The 24,914-nt window shown below is 40.4% G+C and overlaps 5 non-coding genes across 5 annotated transcripts; 2 read left to right on the top strand and 3 right to left on the bottom strand.

Moving 5' to 3' along the window:
* Positions 1 to 555: 555 nt before the first annotated feature.
* TRNAL-CAA (transfer RNA leucine (anticodon CAA)) lies at positions 556 to 663 on the bottom strand. The gene is made up of 2 exons: positions 626 to 663; positions 556 to 601 (listed from the first exon to the last, which is right to left on the bottom strand). It is a non-coding gene; the product is annotated as a tRNA-Leu (tRNA).
* A 7,811-nt stretch (positions 664 to 8,474) lies between these two features.
* TRNAM-CAU (transfer RNA methionine (anticodon CAU)) lies at positions 8,475 to 8,546 on the top strand. The gene has a single exon. It is a non-coding gene; the product is annotated as a tRNA-Met (tRNA).
* Positions 8,547 to 10,398: 1,852 nt separating this feature from the next.
* Positions 10,399 to 10,471, top strand: TRNAK-UUU (transfer RNA lysine (anticodon UUU)). The gene has a single exon. It is a non-coding gene; the product is annotated as a tRNA-Lys (tRNA).
* Positions 10,472 to 13,700: 3,229 nt separating this feature from the next.
* TRNAK-UUU (transfer RNA lysine (anticodon UUU)) lies at positions 13,701 to 13,773 on the bottom strand. Its single transcript has one exon. It is a non-coding gene; the product is annotated as a tRNA-Lys (tRNA).
* A 9,601-nt stretch (positions 13,774 to 23,374) lies between these two features.
* TRNAR-UCU (transfer RNA arginine (anticodon UCU)) lies at positions 23,375 to 23,462 on the bottom strand. Its single transcript is given in 2 exon segments — positions 23,375 to 23,410; positions 23,426 to 23,462. It is a non-coding gene; the product is annotated as a tRNA-Arg (tRNA).
* Positions 23,463 to 24,914: the final 1,452 nt, after the last annotated feature.

The raw sequence follows: 24,914 nt of genomic DNA, 5'->3' as shown, positions 1-24,914 counted from the left end.
GACCCTTAAGCTGAGCTACCACTAGAGAAAGTCTGGGTCCTTCTGGCTGGTGTGGTCGTGCAGGAGATTGGCCTTTGATTTGCCAACAGCGAGGCAGCCAGTATAACGTTTTCCTCCTGCCCACAGCTAGTGGGTCTCTCCGGGAAAGGGAGATCTTCCTGGTTACTTTGTATTTTTGTTTTGTTTTGTTTGTTTTTGAGTCAAGTTCCTGGGTTTCGTTAAGATCAACAGGCTGAGATAGCAAGGCACGACCTTCTGCTGGAAATCCACTGCCGGCTTCTCTCGGGAAGAGAGGGGCATCATCGGTGGCGCTAAGATTTTTAAAATGTGCCCAGTACTCCAGGTTCTCTAATTGGGAATTTTCATTTGTCAAAGGCTTGACTGGAGGTTCGGGAGACGCTGGTGGAGGGGTGTCTTTAGAGGCAGAAAGGGCCGAACTACGGAATAAGCGAGGATGATGCTCAAGTGCCAGGGGGAACCAAGGTGGAAGGGCAAGAGTGAGATTTTTAAAACGCTGAAAGGTGAGTGTGCCTGCCGAGAACAAAAACTGAATCCTGTCAGAAGTGGGATTCGAACCCACGCCTCCACGCGGAGACCAGAAACCCCAGGAGAGGGAAGACACAAGCTTGAGTCTGGCGCCTTAGACCACTCGGCCATCCTGACACGATAGCACCAGACAGCACATGACAGCACTCAGCGGTAATAATTCGGTCCATGATTGAAGACTGTTCCATCCAGGAAGGAGAGGAACCTGTCGTTTTTAGAAATTACAGGAGCAAACCAAGCACTATCTGCAAAACCGAAAGACAGGAAAGGAGGAGTTTTACGGTGAGGACGTGCGCTGGGCGACAGAACTGATGCTGCTCTGAAAACCGGGAGCCCACATCACCTACTTTGAGTCTCTTTCTCTCACTCCACCCCTGCTGACCACGGTTACAAGACCGACCTTAAGGAGTAGGGGACTTGGGATATAGATTTTATTGGCCCATGTTGCAACTACCGGCTTTCAGGAGCTTTCCCCGCTGCTCACAGTATCACACAGTATTTTATCTTAAGTTTTTATTAGTGGAGACTGGGCCTGTGAGTGGGACTTAAAGATTCCCTGTACAATAGTATTTCCAGCATCTTAACAGTTCCTGCAAGGGTCCACTCCCTTCTCCTCTCTGCACTTCTCTCCTCCCTTTCCTTCCGTTGCCATTTTTCTCTCCCTCTAATTTATCTTCCCTCTTCCATTCTTTCCACCCGCGTGAAAGAAGGGATGTGAAGTGAAGAAGCAGGATGTGGTTTATTATAGGACACATAATAAGAGAAATATAGAGCATGGAGGACTCAAATTAGGTCTTGGTCTTGGTTTAAAATCTCTACTGAGTTTTAAAAAATGTTTTTGTTGTTGTTAAAATCCCTCCTGCTTTGGTTAAAGAGAGAGGTTCATCCAATGTTTTTTTCCATTCTGTGCCATAGTAGTCTTTAGTTAATCTCCCAAATTAATAGCCTTCAGAAACTTTTCATTCCCTACAGAAAAACAACCCAAACACATATGTATGAACTGGCAAAACAGCTATTGAAAGATCCAATTTTGTGTGCACAATGATCAGGGGTGAGTTGTTTTCTTTTGCTTCATTTTTGGTCTTCATGCAGAGAACCTAAAATACAGTTTTAAAGGCAATGCAGGAAGAGTAGAAAACATGAGGATCTTGAATCAGATGTGTATGTTTGAATTCAAGCTTCATCACTTACAAAACTGTGATGTGTGATATTTTATATTATTGAGACCATCTGTGAACACTTCCTTCATCTGTAAATTTAGAGGGAAATCCCTACCTCAAGATTCTTGAGGGATTAAAAAGAATTTATGTAGGTACTTTCCCCAGCAAGCCATGTGACAAGGAGCAGTCATTGAAGAGACCATTCACCCTCGAGGTTCTATTTACAACCTCTGGCATTTATACAGTTTTGCGACAACCCAAATTCCCTGCTCCATTGCCTTTTCTGAACTATGGTGTCCTACCTTCCAAACACTTAGAAAATGTGCTCTGGGTTCTCCTTTTCTGCCGATTAATAATCTTTCAAACATAACAGCTCCTCCTTCCCCTTGGTCATGTGCTCTGTCATTCAGCCCTCGACATCCCAGTCAGGAGTTCTCTCTCCCTCTTTTGAACCCCCCAAACATATTGGTGTTATCATTCAATGAAAAGCTGAAAACTTGACTTTCAAACCAATATAATATGAACACAGTGTCAAAGATTTCATATATCTCACTAATCAATGAGTAAGCTGTTAAAAATGCTTCAAAGGAGATTATGAAGAACAGACAACACACAATCTGAAAGGCTGAAATAAATGTGCTAACAGATGCAAAATTGGTTAATATTCTGTAGGGTAATAAAACTTAAGATTGGACTTATTTCTTCTATTGGGTAAAATTGTATCTCAACTGAGCAAAATCCTTTGCGTTGATGTAAACAAGAACCAATTGCATTATTATCAATTTTCTGTGAGTTAACTTCTCCCACCATAGAGTTCCAGAATAGCCTAGTAAATAGAAAGTCAGTCAGAGATGCACACCCCTATAAAATCAGATAATTCCTACATGGTTTACTAGACTAATGCCCAGTACATCACTAACGCAAGGACCCAGTAAATTCTGTTGTTCATTTTAAAATCTTGGACACATTTTCCTGACACATATGACAATTTATGGAAGTCGTCTAACAGTAAGCTAATTAGGAGAGTGTCAGTGGAAATGGAGACATGTTTGATCAGGTCCCTGAGTTCTGACTCTTGTCTTAGTTTACCTATTTGTAAAACTGAGGGGGTATAATATTTAATTACAGTGCTGTAGTCAGGTGGAACATTTTTAAATCTTTTATACTTTCCTTAGTTTACATGCTTTCTAATGGACTCTTGTGTTTCCAAGATGAATAAAAACAAATGTATTATCCTGCTTTTGTTTCCAATCTTTCTTCTATCCCTCCCCACTTGATTATTTAAAATATCAGGTGTATGTAACGTGAAGGGAATTCCAAATCAGCAGGGTCTCCAGAGGCAAGTGAATTTTGTTTCCCAAGCCCAATACAATGTGCAGCTCAATCGAAATGGTCAAAATCTGGCAAACCAGAGAAATAAAGACTCCACATTAGAGATTCCACAGTTTGATTAACTCCATATTAATCCCTTCCGGGAACTTTTTGAAGCTTTCACTTGTAAGGATGTCTTTTAGGGGAAAGAGCAATAAAAATACATTTTCCACAAACTGTATGTGTGCACTTGAAAGAGGTTGTTTTAAGAGCTCCTGAACAGAGGCTGGGACAGCTTAGGCCGTAAAGAAGATAGTCTGTGATAGCAGTATTTGCACAAAGTCATGGACTTTTCTCATAAGCTGGAAATCAATGGAATAAAGACTTCTGCAACTGAGTTCCACTTACTCAAAATAAGTTAGAAATTGGCTTGAAAAGAGAACAGTTTCTGAAATAAACATAAATGTGGAATTAGTATCTGCAAGTCTAAGTTATATTACTTGAAGCATCTTGGAACAGTAGCCTTTTTTTTTTTTTAAGTTTTGTAGGTCAGTGTTTCTCTCATTTTAATGAGTTTACAAATCACCTTGGGATCTGGTTAAATGCAGATTCTTATTCAGTACATTTAATATATGAAAGAATCACCTGGAGCAATTGTTAAAGCACAGATGCCTGGGCTCCACCCCCAGGGATACAGTCAACCCTCCCGTATCCCTAGGTTCTGAAATCCTTGAATTCAAACAACGGTGGTTCAAAAATATTAGGAAAAAATTTCCAGAAAGTTCCAGAAAGTTCCAGAATGCAAATTTTGAATTTGCGATGCACCAGCAGCTATTTACATAGTATTTACATTGTATTAGGTATTATAAGTAATCGAGAGATGATTTAAAGTGTACGGGAGGATGAGTGTAGGTTATATGCAAATAAAGTCATCCCTCAGTATCCTTGGGGGATTGGTTCCAGGACCCCGAAGGATACCAAAATCCGAGAATGCTTACATTCCTTATATAAAATGGCACGGTATTTGCATATACACACCCTTCCATATGCTAATACTTCAAATCATCTCTAGATTGCTCATAATACCTAATACAATGTAAATGTGTGTAAATAGTTGTAAATACAATGTAAATGCTATGTAAATAGTTAACAGCACTTGGTAAATTTCAATTTTGCTTTTTGGAACTTGCTGAAATTTTTTTTCAAATATTTTCGATCAGAATTTGGTGGAATTTGCAAATGTGAATGCAGGGATATGGAGAGCTGACTGTACTATGCAGAAACAATTTCCCTTCTCTTCTAGTTTTTTTTGGCTGGTCTAGTAACTAAAGTGACATAGGAAAGGTTAATAGGAGAAAAGCTGATTTAATTTCATACATACAGGAGCCCCAAAGATATGAGGCTCAGGGGCAAATTGGCGAATTGAGGCTTATGCCACCCTGAGCTCAGGAATGGGATAGGGGCCTGAGGCTTCAATGGGGAGGTGTGTAGTTCACAGGAGGATAAGAAGAGGAGGAGTTTGGTAATTAGAAATTTGCCCTGCCATGCAGATAGGTCTTTCAGATAGAAAAGTTACATCTGGTAATAGTTTTTTGTTGTTGTTTTTGTTGTTTTATTTGTTTGTTTGTTTTTTCTGGTACAGACCCCCTATCAAAACTCTTCTGGGTAGTTATGGGAGAGGTAAAAAAATTTTTTTTCCTGAGTCACCTGGGTCTTGATTGACTTCAGCTCAAAATAATTCACATGCCAAAGAGGCATATTTTGGGGTGGCATATTCTGCTTCCCTTCAACATCTATCTTTAGAGAGATTACATTTTTTCTCTTTTAATAGATATGGTGCTCTCTTTTCATGCTAACAGGAAGACTACCCATCATGTGATATCTTAACTCCAGAATCTACAGACTAAATATAAACAATCACTGGCTGATTCTCCAGTCAAGGAGCAACTTCTAATCCTGTTTTCTCTATTTCTTGTTTGGAACTTTAAATCTCCTTTTTCATGCTTATTTACTAGTGTTTCATATTTTTCTTCTATTAATCTCTGTTTTATTGACTCAGGAATATTCACTTATATTTTTTCTACTTTTACTTTCTTCATTTGTATCTAATTTTTTATTTATCCCCATCCCTTGAGTGTTGAATGATGTGCGATTTTTTTTATTAGTTATCTATTTTATACATATTAGTGTACATATGTCAATCCCAATCTCCCAATTTATCCCACCACTACCCCTCCCATGAAGTGCAATATTTTTAATGAAAAGTTCTTGATTTTAATATAGTCACAGTTGTCATCTTTGTCTTTATTGTTGGATTTTCCCCTTTTAATTAAAAGTTCTTTTCTACCTTTAGTTCCTAAAGATATTCTTCACTGGTATCCTTTAAATATTTTTACTTTGTCTCCTCCCTGGAAACACTTCCAGGTCAATTCAGTACAATTCAATCCAGATGACCACATTTAAAAAAATCTGCTGAGGGAGTACTACAGGGGAGTGGTTAAGCAGCATTAAGCAGTGGGATTTCAAAATGAAGGTTTGAAACCATATACAAGCCCCTATGCTCTTGTCCTTTGAGGTTAAAGGCTTTTTGCTTTAACATCCCAGGCCTCCTCTGAGTCTCAAAATGTTGACTCAAGAGTTAACGATTAGGAATTGTGAAGACATAGACACAAAGAATAGCTGTTGATCCAGGAAACTAGTAACAATTTAGACTATAAACCAGCCGTATAGCAGAGTCACTGAACTCCCAGCTCCCTGAAAGATAGACGTAAAGGTCGGACATACATTACTAACTTTCTACAGGAAGCAGACGCCCACCAGATGAAAACTGCTGACCACAAGCATGGAGACCCCAGACTGACTGAAACCAGAAGACGTGTGGTGCTCAAAATTTCACCTCGATGCCAACCAGTCTGAGAATTGTGCACAAGCTCATCACACACCCTGGAGCCCCTCCCTCACACTGCCTTTAAAAGCCTGTGCCTTTAAAAACCATATTAAGATGGTTTTTTAAGGGCACTTGTCCACCATCTTCTTGGTTAGTTGGATTTCTCTTTTTTCTTCTTTACTGCTGTTGTTTAGCTTTCTCAAATAAAGTCACTCCCCTTGCCTCAACACCTCGTCACTCAATTTATTGGCCTGTCCTGTGGGGAGTAGCTTATCCTGCATTCTTCCAGTGAAGACATCAGGCTCCCTCTTTGAGAATTCAGGCCTGACTTTTCAAAGGTGATAGAAAGATAGTAAAGAAGCTGGGGGGGAGGGGGGAGGTTTGCAGGAAAGAGAACCAGACTCTATGGAAATTTGGGAAGCAGGACCAGATACATAACTTACAGGACCCAGTGAAAAATGAAAATGAGGACCCTTTGTTCAAAAAGCAGGAAGAAATTGCTGTTAAAATTATGAAAATATACCCATATGAGTCTGGGTTAAAGGCTCACGCCCACCAAGACTCCCACCCAACTTAGCCTGGCACTGTCAGGCTGCCAGCCTGGGGCAGGGACAACAGGCACTGTGCCACACCTGAGAGGCACCAGGGTTATGCTGCTTAACCACCTCTTCCCTAGACCTCCCAGGGGGCTTACTGCTGAGGCAGGTGTGAGAGGGGGGTGGGGAAGGATAGTAGGGCAGGTTGCCAGCTGAAGGGTACATTGGCCGCTGAAAACTCATCTCTGGGTGAGGGGACCTGTGAGAGCCAAGGCTTCAACGAAAGCCCCACAACTGCACATGCTCCATGTCCTATTGGACCTCACGAAACGTGTGTGAAGGTAAAACTATTAAGAATTTCAAGAGAGCAATTGCAGAGCATTAAACCCCAAGAGCAGGACCCTTCTGAGTGCGGGTTTGGGGGCAGTGAGCTGCGTGACTGCATAGGTCTCAGGCCCATGAATCTGGCCCATTTAAGGAGAACAAATCATATTCAGAATCTTGTGGGAGAGATACTGGCTTGGTCCCTCTGGTGATGAAATATCATCTGCAGCTCCTCTAGCCACTCCAACCTGTAGCTGAGCTGTGACTGCAATATGGGCCTTTCAAATGAGAACTTTAAGCAGATGAATAGAAATTGAAAGATAAATTTGAAGCTAAAGATGAGGCAATAAGGAATGAACAATAGAAATGAAATGTGTGTGTTATATGCCCTAGAATCCAAAGCTACATAAATGCCCACAAAAACGGTGTGACCCTCAAGGACTCAGGTTACTTTGCTGGAATAAGAACATTTGCATTGAGCTTTTGAAGAGGTTTACAGAAGGCCACTAATAATGCCAAGGCCTGGACCCCAACCATACCTCATCAAATTTCCAAACCTTCCTTCCAAGGTTTTCCTGGGAGAGCACTCAGGACTAAAAGTTACTGGCTTACAAGACCATGGGCCAGTGATTCTCTTTTTGAAGGTGGTAGTTTTATTCTGTTAATGTAGCTGGGCAGGTTACTGGGGATGAAAATATCTGAGGAAATGATGATTCCATGGCTGCGGTCTTAGGAGGTTAAGACAAAGTCTGTGGCTTCTGTAGCAGAGAAAATGAAAAAAAGTAGAATCGGAGCCCTGCAGAATTCAGAGGGGAATTGAGAAGGAAAGAACAGCTCAGAAAAGGAATCAATCAATCATCTCCTGAGGTAGACTTATGCAGCAAAAATCACCCTTCTGGATTTTGAATATTGGTGGCTAGGTTCATCTCAAGAAACTCGAGTTTTCTCTGCCCTTGGAAAATGATCATTTCTGGTTCCTAAGGAGATTGGAGTATTAATAACCTGTCTTTGTAAAAATCCACTTAAAAGTTTCACCTCCTCCGTAGCACCTTCGATGTCCAACACTTATTTTAAAAATATATTAGAGCAATCCAAATCATACAAAAGAATGTGGCATATAACCATGAAAATAAAAAGGGAGAAGTCTGGTTTTGAATAAGCAGGCAGCAGGTGGCTGTGGACTGAGGTGTGAACAAAGAATCCAGCTAGGGTAGATCACCTTGGGCTTCACGTCTCCCTCAGCTCTGCGAGTGACAATTCTCGGAAGTATTTGCTTTTTCTTCTCTTCCGCCACGTCTTCAGTTTCTCCAGGGGCGTACAGTGCCCCTGCCCTGTCCTCGGCCTTGCCACTGAGGGGGAAGAGCCAAGGCGTCGCAACTTCAGAGTCTGGGAGTGAGCTGTGGGAGGCGCGGGGGAAAAAAGTCTGAGTTCTAAATTCATCCCTAGAAATCGGTGTAGGAGACCCTAACGGGTTGAATACCAAGTTCCTGAGAAAGGGTTTCAGAGCTTCGGTTTTTGAGTAAATTGCAAAAGTGCAGAAGCCTTAGAGATTTGCTCGTAGGCAGCAATCTTGAGAAGGAAATGTGGGGCCAACTCAGAATGAAAGAAGGAAGTTAGTGGGAAAGGGGGAGAGGGAAGAATCGACAGGCTTGAGCGTCTATCAGTCTGTATACAAATTGATAAGGTACAAGAAAATAACCAAGTGCAAGGAGCAGAGTGGCGCAGCGGAAGCGTGCTGGGCCCATAACCCAGAGGTCGATGGATCGAAACCATCCTCTGCTATCACTTTTCTTTTTCCAATATTGGACCAACACACGTTACTCACTTCCTCAAACTCCAAGATTCCCATAAGAACACCAGGCAGAGGCAGCTAAATTCAAGCACTCATGACAGTGACACTACTGATTTACATTTCTTGTTTTCTTTTGGATCTTAATGAAAATTAACGTCTATCAAAAATGTGTCTTTATCAATGTTTATAAAGCTCGCAACATATTGGGAAACAATGCAACATCTTAATTATCATCTGTGTGCAGTGACCTTGTCACTGCATTTTTGCCTATGCAGACGTGTTAACAAGACTTGAAAAGGAGCAGGACCCTTCGGTCTTCCCCGACCCTCCCCATGCCCCCCGCCTGCCTTTTATCTGTAGAAAAACTAGCCAAAAGAATAAGTATAATCAGAGAAGTGAGAAAATGCAGAAGCAAAGGAAAGCAGTCAAAGAGGACAAAATAATAATAGTTTAGTCATTGAGCAAAGTCAATGCCCTTTAGTTCCTCCTCAGGGCTATAGGTAATATTTTGAGCCACATTCTGTGAGCTGTCTTGTAGATACTGAAATCCCCACCAGGTGGAAGAAGTTAACTACCTGATGACCAGACTGTAGCCACGACCTAAGCTGCCACAATTCTGAGAACTGACCTCAAAGAAATGGGAAAAAACCGGCCTTGGAACTAAAGATTGACTGTACTCAAAACAATCAAGATGACACTGATCAGACCAACCACGACCAATTTCAAGATGACTGTCAGAGCTAACAGTGCTATTTCTGCATGTAGCGCCCTCCCTCCGCCTATCCACCCCTGAAACCCACCTTTGAAAGCTCTTGGCCACTGATTGTCAGTGGGGGGAGTCGGCCTTTGGACAGGAGTCCGCCCTCTCCCCTGGTTGCCGGCCTCTGAAATAAAGCAAACTTTCTTTTTCACCAAGCTTGCCTCTCAAGTATTAGAGCAGCGGACAGCCGGACCCCACTTTCGGTAACAGTCTCATGAACAAATGAAGACCTGCCGTGACAGAGGCAGCGAATGCTGTTCCACCTGCCTGGTCCTTCCTGCCTTTAAAGAGAGTGGAGCTCAAGATAAAATGTGGAGTTGAAAAGTAAAGGAATAAGACAGGGACAAATGTGGACTCCCCACACTGGCAAGAGGGAGGTTGGAGAGACGAAGGGAAGAGTAGAGGGGGAAGGAGACTGGGGAGAGGGTGAAGAAAAGGCGTGTGAAGGAAAGGTGCAGAAAGGTGGGCGTGCTGAAAAAGTGAGATGTAAGAAAATTTTGAAGAAGTGGGTTTTCAGGGAGCTCTTTTACTGGACGGAAGCACCACTTCGAAGTGGGCGTTAGGTTGTTTCTTGCTGTGGTGTTAAAATTCCAGGAGACCCCAACTCTAAAAGAAAACACTGGAGGAAACAAAGGGAAATAAACCTCCTCCTTGTGACATAACCTTCATTCTTTACCCAATTTTTGATTTTCCTGAAGTTCTTCCCACCTACTGAAGTCGTTGCTGGTGAAGGAGCCTGCGCGCCCGCTCTAAAGCCACCTCTGATGAGTGGGTGCGGCCTCAAAGGGCTCTGTCTGCAATCATTAACTGCAGGAATATTCCCTCCCCAACGGATCCCACCCTACTCTCAGCACGACTTTCCCCCTGCAATAAGTGCTACACAATAATTGTCTGTGCAACGAAGAAATAGTTTGGGGGTTAAATGGAATCTTCAATACAGTCAAGCCAGTTGCAGCGCTGGGTCGGGGGTACGCGATCAACGCCCCTGGCAGACCCAAGTGATTTCCGAAATCATGAACATCAGTAGCACACCTCGGTGTTCTTAGGCATTCTGTATAACGAGTTAAAAAGCTACTGACGAAGCCTGAATAGCTCAGCCGGTAGAGCATCAGACTTTTAATCTGAGGGTCCAGGGTTCAAGTCCCTGTTCAGGCGGAAAAGACTACTTTTCCATTTCAGGTAACAGAGCCCATTTAGAAATGCCTCTGAAAGTGGGGAAACCTTAACAGCCAATTTAGGGAAAGGCACTGACCTAAAATAGTTTACCTTTTAGTTTTTCATTAATTTTCCTTTCTCAAATATTCACAGAAACACTTCCCCAAGTTTCTAAGAGGAATCGAAAAAGGGCATCATATAAAAATAATAAACCAGTAATAGATTTATTGAGAAGTAAGCCATTTAAAGTTCCCTTAAAATGATTCATTAATGTGGGAGTGGAGGGGAGCAATTTGGATGGACCCGACTAGATGTGATGGTATTAGGAAGTGGGATCTTTGAGAGGTGATTAGGTCATGAGTTAATCCCTCCTAAATAGAAATAGTGCCCTCTCAATGGAGACACCAGAAAGCTCTCTCTCCCTTCTGCCACGTGAGGCAACAGTGAGAAGACAGTGGTCCATGAGCCAGGAAGCTCTCACCTGACAATCAAAGAACATGAACCATGAAGATTTGCCTTTTAGGCATTTGGTGCCTGTCTTTCTTTAGAGAATCTCTTTTGTTTCTTTAGTCTGAACAATAATAACATAGATTGTGTACTCTTCCTCTCCACCTCCCTTCCCTCTCATCACAACCAGTTTTAATCAGTACCTTTACAGCTATTAATGCATACTTTGGTGCAGTTAACTATGTTTATGCATATAACACTTCATCCTTCATACTTAATTTTAGTGGGTTAAATAGTGTCAGCTGGAATTTGTGTCTTTCTAGAACCTCTGAATGTGACCTGACTTGGAAATAAGTTTTTGCAGGAGTAATTAGTTAAATTAAGATGGGGTCATACTGGGCTAGGGTGGGACCTAAATTCAATGACTGGTATCCTTATAAGAAAGGTCACAGATGCAGAGAGAAAGAAGAAAATCATAAGAGGACAGAGGCAAAGATTGGAATGATACAGCTACAGCCAAAAAAAAATCAAGGATTTCTGGGATCCACCAGAAGCTAGGAAGAGGCAAGGAAGGAGTTCTTCAGAGAACCTTCAGAAAGAGCATGGCCCTGCCAACATCTTAATTTTGGACTCCTAGTATTCAGAACTGAGAGAGAGTAAATTTCAGTTGTTTTTAAGCCAACCAGTTTGTGGTAATTTGTTCTGGCAGCCCTAGAAAACTTACTGTTTTTCTCTCTGTGTAGCACATTCATTTTAGATATCCAAGTTGTCTCCAATTCTCTGCTGCCTGGAATTGCTACAATGACTGTCCTCTGCAAAGCCACCTATGGAACTGAGCTGGAATTTTACTAAGGACTATTCCTAACAGTGGAATTTCTACTACCAAGAGGCTACACAAAAATAAACATGCATGTAATGCCCACCCTGAAAAATCTAAGACCTAGATTTTAAGACTAAGCCCTTACCTTTATTTCACATAGAAATTCACACATCTATATATGATCTTATCATGACAAAGTGAAACAGAGGAAATACATCTAAATCACACTGGTGTGAAAAAAAGTCCCAGGGGAAGGTGACCCTTGAGGTAAATATAAAATAAGGAAAAAGCTTGAGGTGAAGAAGAAAGGAAGTTCTTTGGAGCAGAGGGAGATTTTTGTTTGTTTGCTTTAAAGTTTAATGCCTATTAAAGAACATTTCTTTGCTATTAGTGATTAAACTATAGCAACGTTGCAATCCTTTGCAGGGCCGTTTTCAGATTTAGATAAGTGGGGAATTCCTTTTTATAGATTCTTATAACAGATTCTTATTGTAAAGATTGATGAAACTTCCAGGAATTCACTGCCCAGAAAGAGTTCAGGACACAAAGCGTAAATGTCTCTTCAGTTGAGACTCTTTTGAATCAATGGTTACGTCTTCCTCGTTAGCGCAGTGGTGAGTATCCCTTCCTGTCATACAGGGGGCCGGGGTTCGATTACCCCGCGGAGAGGCGATGTTCCCAGTCTTTAACTGCACAGAAAGGGAATCTTGCTGCTTTGTTTCTCTCTTTTTGTTGTTTTGTTTTATGTCGAATTCCTGCATGTTGGTTTATCAATGCGTCCACCAAGCAAGCAAAGGCCTACAGATGGGAATCCACGGCCGCCTTCTCTCTGGAAGAAGTTACCCTCAGCGTGGCGGTTCAAAATGTGCGCATTTGGCTCTGGAAATATTCCAGGATCTTGCAGTGGGAATTTTCATTTGTTGACTGAGGTGATGGAGATGTTGCTTGTGCAGGAACCGCCCATGGAAAGCTCTCAATGGTCCCCAAATTTTGATGCACATTAGATTAACCTGGGTGCTTTTAAGATGTCTGGGGGTGGGAGCCAGGCTTCAGTAGGTTTTTAAAATCGCCACCTAGGTGATTTCAATATGCCTCAAAGTTTGGGAGCCGCTGGTCATTTCTCTGTCATTAGTTACTCTGACAATGTTACTAACATATTCCATTTTTTATTGTATTTAATATAAAATTTAAACTATTTGTAAAGCATTATAAAAAAAGTAAACCCACTAGTGATCTAACATAGATGATATTGTTATATTGTTGTTGCCCATTATGTAGCAACAACAGAAGTAACTTTGTGTTTCTCCTCCAAATCATGGAGTCACCACAGAGTGTCAAAGTGTGCAGCGGGGATAGTATGTTTCAATTCATGTAAAAATATGGACATTTGAGCTGACACCTTCCATAGCTCTAATTTGCTAAAGTAGTTTAATTTTTATATGTAAAAATGAAAACCTATTGTGTTGGTTAAAAAAAAAAAGCCTGATAATGTTGTTGTTATTAGGTGCTAGCTAACATAAGTTATACAGTACACCTAAACATATACAGTGTGCTGGTTTCTTTTATACTTGGATGTTTTGAAATTTGGACATATACAACCTGTAAAAATTGCTGAACTTGTAGTTTACAATTTCAAAGTCTGGTGATTCTTGATGTTTATACAATTACATTTACTAATATACTTAACTGTAAAATTGTTATTTGGAAATAATTTCAAACTTACAAGAGGTTGCAAAAATAAAAATACTAGAGGGAACACACTTTACCGAGATTCACCTTTTCTTAACATTTTACTCCATTTGTTTTTATTATTTCCTCTATGTATATTATATTTTTCTGAGTCATTTAAAGTACATTACATAAACCTTCCCCCTTTTCTCCAAAATACGTCAATGTGCGTTGCCTAAAAAAGAAAAAGAAAAAAAAAAACAGAAAAAGAAAAAAGAAAAACACAGGAACCAGCACCTGAACAGAGACTTGAACCCTGGGCCATCAGATTAAAAGTCTGATGTTCTGCCAACTGAGCCATCAAGGTACTTGTTGTAGGCTTTAATTCATGCTATAAGTAACCAAATTCCATTAGCAATTTCAATGCCCAGGAAGAGCTGGAGTAATCCATGGCTTCAGAAAAACTAAGGTCTTCCAAAAGTGTGGCTCGACCACTTGAATCATTTACTCACCAAGCAGAACATTTAACCTCTGCACTGTACGTTCAAGCACACTTTTTAATTGCTGGGAGAATGAAGATTATTCCTAGAGTCAATTATTGCCGAAGGGGATTCGCAGTTCTGGGCAGAAGGACCCTCGGAGACCATATTTACTTCTCAGATATGTTTGAAGAGAAGATGCACAGGCTCCCTCACCAACCTGTGGGGGAACCCAGAGGAGATGACCATTTTTAGGAACGACTGGAGTAACTGAGGAGAATCTTCCAAAGAATGAAAAGATGGGGAGAAATGAGTTATAACCTGGACCTAATGCAAGAGAATCAAATCTGGTTGTACCCTTTGGTATTTTCCCCTCAGTTTCAGAAATGGGATGTCTGGGTTCTTCAGGGCTAGGGGAAAAAAATCCAAGACGTCCTCTAACTTTCTCCTCCACATTTTATCTAGAGGCCCACTCCTCCAAAGACAGGAATGACTTGGCAGTTAAGGAAATAGTGCTCTTGTTTCATTCAGTGTTTATTTGTTCATGACACAGTTTTTGAGCACCCGTAGAGAGATCATGGGGACAAACATCCCAAAGCATAGGTGGCAGAAGAGGAAGATAGGAAGTGCTTAGTTTCATGAGGACTGCCTAACCCAGGACTACTTATTTTTGAATCAGTAATCCTTCTATTATTTAAGGCATTATTTATTGTGGTTTCTATACATGAAGCCAAATGCAATCCTGACCAAATATGAAGAAAATAATGCATAAAACTCATATTACCTATAATACTAACCATTATGAAATAATGTGTGTGCAAATGTCATTTTATTATATAAGTTACACACAGAATTTCAGAAATTAAATATAATGTGACAATTATATACCTGGGGAATAACATTTAGATATTACTAAATGTGATCAGAGGTCATTTTGACTTGACCAAAAAAATACAAACCATCACACCTGCAGAATATTTTTCCTCCCAGTGTCCAAGTAATGTATAAAATAAACATCCTCTCTATATCTCTGAGCTTCATGCAATTTTAGGTACTTTTTCTGACTCTCAAGGTCATCGATAAGATAAAAATCAGACGTGGAAGAAAGAATAGGATGAGAGCTCCGGTGAGGCCTAGGGATGGAGGAGTGGGCAGGAAGGGATGATAATCTTGATTTGGGAAAGGATGGAGACAGGTTAAGCAATGAGATTATATGTTGCACAATTTCTCTGCCAGATAGATAGGTTTCTTTGCCTTTACTCAAAAACCTCAGACCTCATCCCATTTTATCAACTTTGCCCTTGCTATTCCCTCTACCTGGAAATATCTATCCCAGATATTCACATGAGTCAATCCTTTTATTCATTCAGGTCTTTGTGCAAATGCCACCTTCTCAATGAGACCGTCAATAATAACACTATTCAACAATGTCAAAGATCTCCCTCACATCCCGTATCTCTTCCTTGCTTAATGTTTCTTTATGGCTTTTACCACCATCTAGCTGTCTGTATATATTAATTATGAGACAGAGAAAAGCAGTCCTGGACATCCAGGAGCTGACCTGGCATTTACAGCTGTGTCTTGATGTTTTCTTGTTGAATATAAACAATTTCCCAGAACATCAATATCAGACAAGACCTCTCTAGTAAATTAAGACAGAAACAAGACAACTCCATAATAGTGTCTGCACACAAATGAAAACATGAACATTGTCCAAGCCACAGAATGCCAAACATTTCCCTCTCCCACTTCATATAAACGACTGCTGCTTCTTTACTAATTCCAGCTCTATTTTTACTCTAGTTTGCCCTCCCTTTAGATAAGATTTAAGATATCCAACCATAGAATTACCCCCACCTCCTGACAGCACACAAACCACTGCAAAGCCATACTTCCTTAAACCCTCCCCCAAATCACCTAACCAAAACCCAAATCCTATAATCAGTTCTTTCTAACACTCTTTGACTGAGACACTCCACTGTTACCCTGGTGTGCATTCTCTCTTGCTGCAATAGTTAGTAAAACCAGCTTTTTCAGTTGCAGGGGTGTCACTGGCAGACTTTGGCAGGAGTGTGTTTTGGCACTCATTGGCTTGGGGTACTGTCTGCCCCCAGCCCCCAACTGCTCCATTTCTGTATCCTCGGACCCAACTACAGAATCTGAGTATACATTAAATAAATATTGTTAAATAAATAAATAAGTGAATAAAAAAATAAATCGAGTCAGCTTTATCCATAGGAAAGCAAAAAGTCACATTCTTGGGAAGGGAAGGTCAGGAAAGCAGCAAATAATATCTTAGGTGCTCAGTCAGACAAAAAATTACAGACAGGTAAACAACAAAAGTAAAATCAACTCCCCTTTGGCCATTGTCCATATACAAAGTAGACTGCAATAACTGATTTACACTTGGTGTCTACAACGCTGGGAGCCCTAACCATAGGAAATGGAAGCAAGGACAGTAGGAACTAGCTTGACACAAAATGAAGAATAAACAACAGAGTAAAAACCTCTCACCTTTACCACTGGGGGCAGGGGGGCTGGGGTGGAGAGAGAGAGAAACTATTTGTTACTAGGTAACGGCTATCAACCCTTTTAACTCGTGTATCTATTATCCGGTATCACATAATACATCGCATCCCCTTTCCCTAGGCCATTGGGAGGAAATTAATGGGAGAAAAGAAATGAGGGAGATAAAAGCCAGTGAAGAGAAGATATGGAAGGAGAAGTGGAGATTATGGGGAGAAACACCGGAAGAGTATGCAATATGCCTGCCTCGTACTCTTAGACCGACAGTTCTAATGTTTAAATAGGTTTATTTTTTTTTAAATAGGTTTATTAAAGGAGGGTTTTAGCCCTTCTCACGGGCTCTCTCCTTGCCTATGTTACTTTTTATTTTATTGTGGGAATGCGAGAGCATGAACACTGCGGGAAGCAGGCTGAAGCGGTCTTCGAAACCAGCGCTAATTCTGTTCTGTGGGCTTTTCTATGATTTGTGAAATTCCCACACCATGGGGACCGTCGTGGGCCGTGGCCTGGCGGGCCTTTGGGAGGCAGGCAGCGCGGTGCAGGAGGGGTAAGGGGACGTGTGGTGGGAGCGGCTTATCAATACCCCCGGCTCCCGGGCTCTGGGGCTGACTTAACTTTGTGCCATAGCAACAGCCTCTAGCTTCTATCAAAAATTGTCTTTTTGCCTCTTCCGTTTTGCGATCAGTTCAGAGCTTTGTGTTTCACCCCACGTATTCTGGATGTAATACGAATTTCATTGGTTGTTAATCACGGCAGCAGATTATACCACACTTAAAAGCAAATACGTCAGGATGGCCGAGTGGTCCAAGGCGCCAGACTCAAGTTTCTACTTCCCGAGCTCGGGGTTTCTGGTCTCTGGTTGGAGGCGTGGTTTCGAACCCCACTTCTGAGATGGGGTTGTTCTGTTCTTATCACGCCCAAATTCTGCACCTTCTGTGAGTGATCACAACTACCTTCGTATGAGGCGTTGTCAAATCTTACCCAATACCATCCATATTTCACCCTTCTTAGACCAGTGCGATTTAGATGTCTGTTCCCTCATCACGCCCGCCTTCCTTCCCTCTTTTCCTTTTCTTTCTTTCAATAAAAATTGCATGTTTATGAATATCTATGGAATAATACTAATATATCAGTATTAAAACACAGGTCTTAAAATATATTTGAGGTGATGGTTATAAGTTCCTATATTCAGTATTTTAACTGTTCTGTAAGGATAACTTTTGCATATTCTTCCACAGCTCTCCTGCGTGTCCCTCCCTCTCCACTGTCCTCAACTGACTCTCTTTTTTTCTTCTCCTTCCTCTTTCCTTTCTTGCATACCTTCTCCCATCACGTCTCTTTGCTAGTCTAAGGGTATGGGCTGTGAAATGAAGAGGTTGATATATTCTATGGCATAAGGTAAGAGAGGTGTGAGAGACAGAAGGAGTAGAACAGTGATTCTCAGCCAGGAGTAATTTTTAAATCAAGTTGTTTTCATAGACAGAAGGAAAGAAAGAGAAAGAAGAAAGAAAGAAAGAAAGAAAGAAAGAAAGAAAGAAAGAAAGAAAGAAAGAAAGAAAGAAAGAAAGAAAGAAAGAAAGAAAGAAAGAAAGAAAGAAAGAAAGAAAGAAAGAAAGAAAGAAAGAAAGAAAGAAAGAAAGAAAGAAAGAAAGAAAGAAAGAAAGAAAGAAAGAAAGAAAGAAAGAAAGAAAGAAAGAAAGAAAGAAAGAAAGAAAGAAAGAAAGAAAGAAAGAAAGAAAGAAAGAAAGAAAGAAAGAAAGAAAGAAAGAAAGAAAGAAAGAAAGAAAGAAAGAAAGAAAGAAAGAAGAAAGAAAGAAAGAAAGAAAGAAAGAAAGAAAGAAAGAAAGAAAGAAAGAAAGAAAGAAAGAAAGAAAGAAAGAAAGAAAGAAAGAAAGAAAGAAAGAAAGAAAAAGAAAAACTTGCCCAGGTCCCATTGCCCCTAAGGGTGGCTCTACCTAACAGAACCTAAATTATTTGTTAAATATATGTTTTATTACCTTGATTTTTTTTTGGTAAATCCAGAAATTCATATGTTGAATCTTCTTTGCTTTTCTTTTTACATATCATTTTCTACCCAATCCTTTTTGAAATTTTAGTTCTGTTTTTGCTGTTCTCTTCTGATATCCTCTATATCATTTGCTGTTTTTTTCATTGTCAATTCTCTTTTGTGCTTGTGCCATATATATATATATATATATTTTTATAGTGTGTGTGTGTGTGTGTGTGTGTGTGTGTGTGTGTGGCTCTTCACCCTACTGCATGCTGATATAGCCCTTGGACCTGACCTGTATGGGTTTTCGAGCTCTTTGGTTTCCAGCTGGGTTAGGTCAGTGGGAGTCCCAGGAGGAGATATGAGTGGCAGGTATTTACTTCTTGTCTCTCTCCCTGCAGGTCACCAGATGAGCTGCATTACTTGACCGGGGGCCACACCTCAAGGTAGCCCTCTCTACAAGGCTCTCTTCTTCCGAGTTCAAGTAATTACACTCCCTCGATGCCTCCTCAGGTATAGGAGTAATAATACCCCTACTATTACTTGTGCTGGAGAACTACACCCTCCATGGTGGTTTTTCTCTAATTGTATACATCTTTATAAATAGTCCTTATATTAAAAATAAAAATGAGTGCTTTCTGAATGTCTCAGTATAAATTCCTCTAGCATGCATATGCTTTGAAAGGTTCAATATTACTAGAAGTCTTATTGTGAAATACATAAGTCTTCTGTCCCCTAATTCCTCAAATTATCTTGTCTAGATGCCACCAAAATTAACATTTTAACTGTTTCCTTCTTGGATTTACAGATCTCTATTTTCCTAAATAATATGTATAACTGCTATTATTGATTAATCAATTAAGATATTATCCACTTACTTTCCATCATGTTAATTAGTTAACTGTTTTACACCACCATCACCCACTACTCCTTATCCTTCCAAAATAATTATGTTTCAGCTTTTGTTTAATTCAACATTTATTGTTTAGGTCATTTTCCTATGAAAGTATTATACATAGCATTGTTGTGAGCTATGATTCTGTTTCCATTCTTTACTGGATGCTAATAATTGCCTAAAAAGGCAAACTTTAAAAAGAAAAACTTTAATGTACCTAAGTTCCTTCGCATCTATTGGTAATTGCTAATTCTTCCTTAACTGCCAAATAGCTTTCAGTAGAGCTTTCCACAAGATCAATCAAATCAGGTAATACATCAGTTCAAATATTTTTCTTGAAGCTATTTTTCCAGTTGACCTCTACTTGCTTGCAGTCTGAACTGGTTGCTCTGTGGACCTGCTGCACAGCTGTCATCTGAATCTTCTCTTTGCTCACCTGTTTATAATCTATTTTTTGTACGTTTAATTGCTCCACTGTTTTAGTGGAGAGTGTTCTCAAGGGTTTTTTGTTTTTATTTTTTAGGTTATAAAAATAACTCAAAGTCTGAGGTAATGGTGAAGAGAGCCTTCAATATGCTTATCTGTTATGTTAGACTTTCCCAACTTACATCAGTTGCCCCATACATAGATCCTTAGTATTTTTACCTTTCATTTTTGAAAGTCTGTTTTTTTCAGTCCTGCCAGCAGGGTAAAGCCCTAACTGGCAGAGATCTGAGAGTAAGGTGAAGAAAAAGAGCTAGGCATTTCGGCCTTCAGCGTTCCTATACACCAAAATGCTTAACCTCTCCCGTTCTCACTATGGTACTCAGATCCTCATCTGTAAGAGTCTAACCCCATTCTTTATTTCCTTTGAAGGATAAATCTCCAGATTTCTTCCTGGGCGGTGGAAGGCCAAACAGTCAGTATATATAAGTGCAGAGAATTTAGGAATCTAATTGCTTCTCAAATTTTAGACAATCTGCTTAAATTTCCCTTCAGCCTCCAGTACATAGCGCTCTCAGTTCCAGAGCTTTTTGAAGAATCTTTGGTATAAATCAGGTTGTTTCTGTGAAGTCTATTTGTCCACCTGTTTTCTGGCTTTAATGTTTCTTGCTTTTCACTTCTTTTGTGTTCTTCCCATAGTTGTGCTTTAAAAAGTCTTTTTACTATAGTATCAGTGAGTTTTCGGAGGACATACAATAAAATATGTAATTTCTGTCTCAATAATATCTTAATTTAATATGGATAATGTTTGTTATAGAAACTTCATGTAATTTCTAACCCATCTAAAAATTTTAAGTTGAATTGAATCAAGCTAGCAATGCTTCAAGTTATTCCAAAAGTTGATGACTATTGGAAAGCAGACTATGACTTAAAAGCATAGTCTTCAAACCAGTACATATTGTTTCAAGTGATCTTACTTTACCTTACCAGTGGTCCCATGGCAAGGGGAGGTTTAAAAGAAAAGTATGCAATCCATTATTCTTTAGTAAAACACTTCATTTCTGATGGCAGATTTCCAAAGCACCAACAAAACTGACCAAAACTATGAGAAACATCCGACAGTAGAAACCGACCCTCCTGGAATCCACACAATGGTAGTCCAACAAAGTGATTCAAAATTAGCTGCACTTAATATAGTCAAAGGAAATGACACACAAAATTAAGAATTTTGACTCAAAAAAAAAACCCACCTGAAAATAGAAAAAGAAAATATAAACTTTAAAACAAAACTTTAAAAAATAATTTAAGAATGTAATGGATGGGTTTTAAAACAAATTAGCAAAAAGAGAGTTAATAAACTGGTCAGGTGAAATTATCCAGAATAAAAAGGTTATTAAAGGAAAACAAAATCAAGAAGTTGAGAAGGTATAACACATTGACAGTTACAGCCAAGAAGGCAAGGAGAGAAAAGATTGGAAAGAAGCCACATTTGAAAAGATAATAACTGGAAATTGATCTGAATATTCAAAAAGCCCTACTACAACCAAGGTGGATAAATACAAAGACCACACTTAGACATATCTGGTAGCCAGCCTCCAAGATGTCCTCCCAGTGATCCCTGTGGGGATATGATACTTGGGGAATCAGTTCAAATGATGTTATCAGGTTACTGATATTGTGGTGAATAATACATTGTCCTTTGTCTCTCATCCAGGAGTCTCATATCTTCTGCCAGTATCCATGAAACTGTAGTAGGCTAACTTCTTAGCTTAGAGTAATTATGATTTCTTTTTAGTGTTTGAGTAATTAAGTTCTAGTTTCTTAGCAAGTTTGATGATTATAATACAATAGTGTTGTCTAGATCGTTTATTTTTAAAAGAAAATTGAAGTGGCCATTTCACTTTATAAAGGAAACTGATTTTTTTTTTTTGGTAGTGTCTTGACCATTTTGTCTATGGATGATGGATCAGAAAATAGAAATTTATGGTTATGTCTGTGGGTTTTTTTTTTTTGTCAATGACAGTCCACTATTCCAGATGCAGAACTGGGCAAAGCCATTTAAAAACTTTTTTTATTAAATCCTTTTTGTGCAAAGCCATTTCCCTCCACTTTAGTTCTTGTTCTCATAGACTAACTTCCTCCTTTCCCTATCCTCCCAAAGAAGTGCCTTCTTTGCCAAGCAAGAGTGGTCACTAAAACTTATTTAGACATTTTTGGTACTGTCTTCAAGTCTGTGCAGATCTTATATTCCTTTGGTTCTCTGGATTATTATTAATCTTTTAGTTATTAGAGTCCAAACTTATGATCTTTCCTTCATCAAAGACTTTGTTCGCATCCAAGACCAGAGCCAATTTTAGTCTCCTCCCCTGTGACCAGATGCTGAGTTAGCCATATTCACATCTTAGCTTTCAAATGCATAATTTTAGCCTATTTAATTTTAAATGAATTTGCATTGCTCTGAAGTAAAACTTCTTAGAGACAAAATACTCTTAACAATGAGAAGTAAGGTTTCAAGTGGGGTTCTGCAGATAGAGTATACTAATGTCTCGAGTATGTTAAGGAAAAAGAAACAACTGCTCTCCAAGTGATAAGGCGTTGTGGTGAAACTAGCCCAGGATTCCAGAGCCCAGGGCAGCTGTGCCTTGTCCAAACTGAGGAGATGCTGACTGACCTCCTGCAGGAGCCATCATTGGCCCTTTCTTGATTTCCCACCAAATTCTGCACGGTGCCATTCTTCTCCAAGCGATTCCTAGCATTCCGTTCTTTTTCCAATTTTCTGCCACAGAACTGTAGACATTGTGTTGTCATCGTAGTACAGAAGCCAGGACCATTACTTCCACGGCTGGGTTCACATCCTGTTACCTCACATTTTTCTTCCGGGAAAGGATCACCAGCATCTTCTCCTATGAATCAGTTACTTTTACTCATAATTATGGTTTCCTAAGGAATGCACAGAAGTGACATAAGAAACAGTTATGGCCTGAAACGTTGGCATTATTAGAACGAACTCCCCAAAACTAAGCAAAGCATTCAAGCAAAAAAAAAAAAATTTTTTTTTCTCATTGTGACAGACCACATTTCTTATGAATGTCCTATATGTGACTGTTTATCTTTGGACCCAGAAAATGACCCATGCACACATCCATTTCTACTTCTGCCTTATTACTGCATTCTTATTAGTAACAATACAATCTTTCTATCCACTGACCCTATTTTGGGTGCCTAAAATTCTTGTTTAGAAGTCCTGGGCTCTAGTAACAGCTCTACTTACAATATGTAGCCACTCCAAGGAATGAGAATGACACTTTCAACTTTGAGAATGACAGAATCTACTTTTCCTCCCATAGGATTTCAAGTATAATTTAAGCCCCAACAATTCTCCCTGCTATCTGGCTTTCTGATTCTTTCTCTTCTCCTGCTATCATGTATATACACACAAAAGATGGGTAGGATATATAATTTTTTCATCAAATCACTGTTGACACACGTGGGAATGCTTATGAAGAAGCTCCTCAAATGTAAACACCAGAAAGTAGAAATATCGGCAGTGAGAAATGTAGGGACCTGGTATTCGCTGACTGTGGAGAAAACGTTCAATTCATACAGGAATGGACCAACTATTGGCAAGGGCATCCACTTGGTGACAAAACATCCGCGACTCTGGCGGGACTCGAACCCGCAACCTTTGAATACCTCGCTTCCACACTAGAAGTCCAATGCGCTATCCATTGCGCCACAGAGCCTGACAATGCATGGGGCTTGGCTGGTTCCCAAAGACTGGTGATTATTTATTTGCCTATCAATAAATACAATTCGTGGAGATTTAATCTGTTCCAGTCACCGTGAAAGTTCAAGAAACACAAAAACAAATAAGACAGTGCAAGGGACACGCAGTGCCCAACATAGGGGAATTTCTCAGCCTTTCAGTGACTAATGTCATTCGTTGTCATGAAATAAGAAATAGTTTGTCCAGTTTCATTTGGTCTCTCCAAGTCCACTCTCGGGACGGTTGGCTTCGCAAAAATGGAATTTGAGGAACTTCCAGCAAATGACGTTGGGAGATATTGTAAATATGTGGCCAGCCCCACCACTCCCTTTCCTCCAGTTTGGAGTTCTCTCTTTCGATCTGGGGGCCCTTCTTGTTCGTACTTGTGTTCTTTTTGAAAACGGTGAGTTCGTATGTTGTTTTGCCAATGGGCTCATGGAGCAACGCAATCCCACTGTCGCCCTCTCTCTTGAAGGAGAGGACTACAGTTTTTAAATGCGTCCAGGGAGCTTTGGAAAGATCGCAGGTTTTCTAACTCGGGAATTTTCTTTTGGTGACTGCGCTGAGATTAAAAGACGCCTTTTTATTCGCTGCCGCTTTTCTGTGACACCGTATGGTCCAGTCGCACTGGCTCATTTAGCGACCGTCGGTCACGTGGGTTGATGTCTTTGAGGACAGAAAGGGATGAATTACAGGTGAGGTCATTAAGTGTGAAACTCAAGTGCAGGAGAGTCCAAGGTTTGTTGAGCCAGAGCAGGCGAGTGGTTGTGATCTGAGGAACTGGAGGAGGGTTGTGGAAGGAAGAGAAGAAAGCTCAGGCCATTTTATTTCAGAAATGAAAATAATTCTGAAAATTACAAGACAAAACGCGATCTCTGAACCGACTGTCTGCAAAAACAGAAAAAGCAAAGCAGAAAAAGGACGTGTTAGAAAAAAAACAGAAAAAGCAAAGCAGAAAAAGGACGTGTTAGACCAGAGCTGAAGTTTGAGTTGAGTGAAAAAGTTCTTGCAGCCCTAGAGCCTAGGAGCCTGGGTATTGAGGGCCTGCGCGTTCACACCCGCAGCCCACTCCCGCATCCTCTCCTCCGGGCCGTGGTTGCTCTCCCAATGCTCGGCTTCTTCCCAGGACCACGCCGCCCATCACTCCCTTAGCTCCTCAGCTCCTTCCGGCAGCCTAAGGACTGGGGAGGTGGGAGGTAGATCTGGTCAAGCTTCCTTGACCACAGAGTTTATACTCCAGCCTCTTGTCTTTGAGGACGTGTCGGTTCAAGTCCAAGTTTCGGGAACTGAGGAGACGCGGGCCGGAGCTGAGTGGCACCTCCAGGCAGCCTCAGACTTGGAAATGCTAGTGGGAGAGGGACCCGGAATGAAGGGCACTCGAAAGAATTAGGGTCGTCTGCGTTTGCTTTCACAGCTAACCGGTAACTGA

Source organism: Tursiops truncatus, chromosome 10, assembly GCF_011762595.2.
Source record: "Tursiops truncatus isolate mTurTru1 chromosome 10, mTurTru1.mat.Y, whole genome shotgun sequence".
Taxonomy (NCBI): Eukaryota; Metazoa; Chordata; class Mammalia; order Artiodactyla; family Delphinidae; genus Tursiops; species Tursiops truncatus.
The sequence above is the reverse complement of the archived record's forward strand: the minus strand, read 5'-3'. Positions and strand labels throughout refer to the sequence as shown.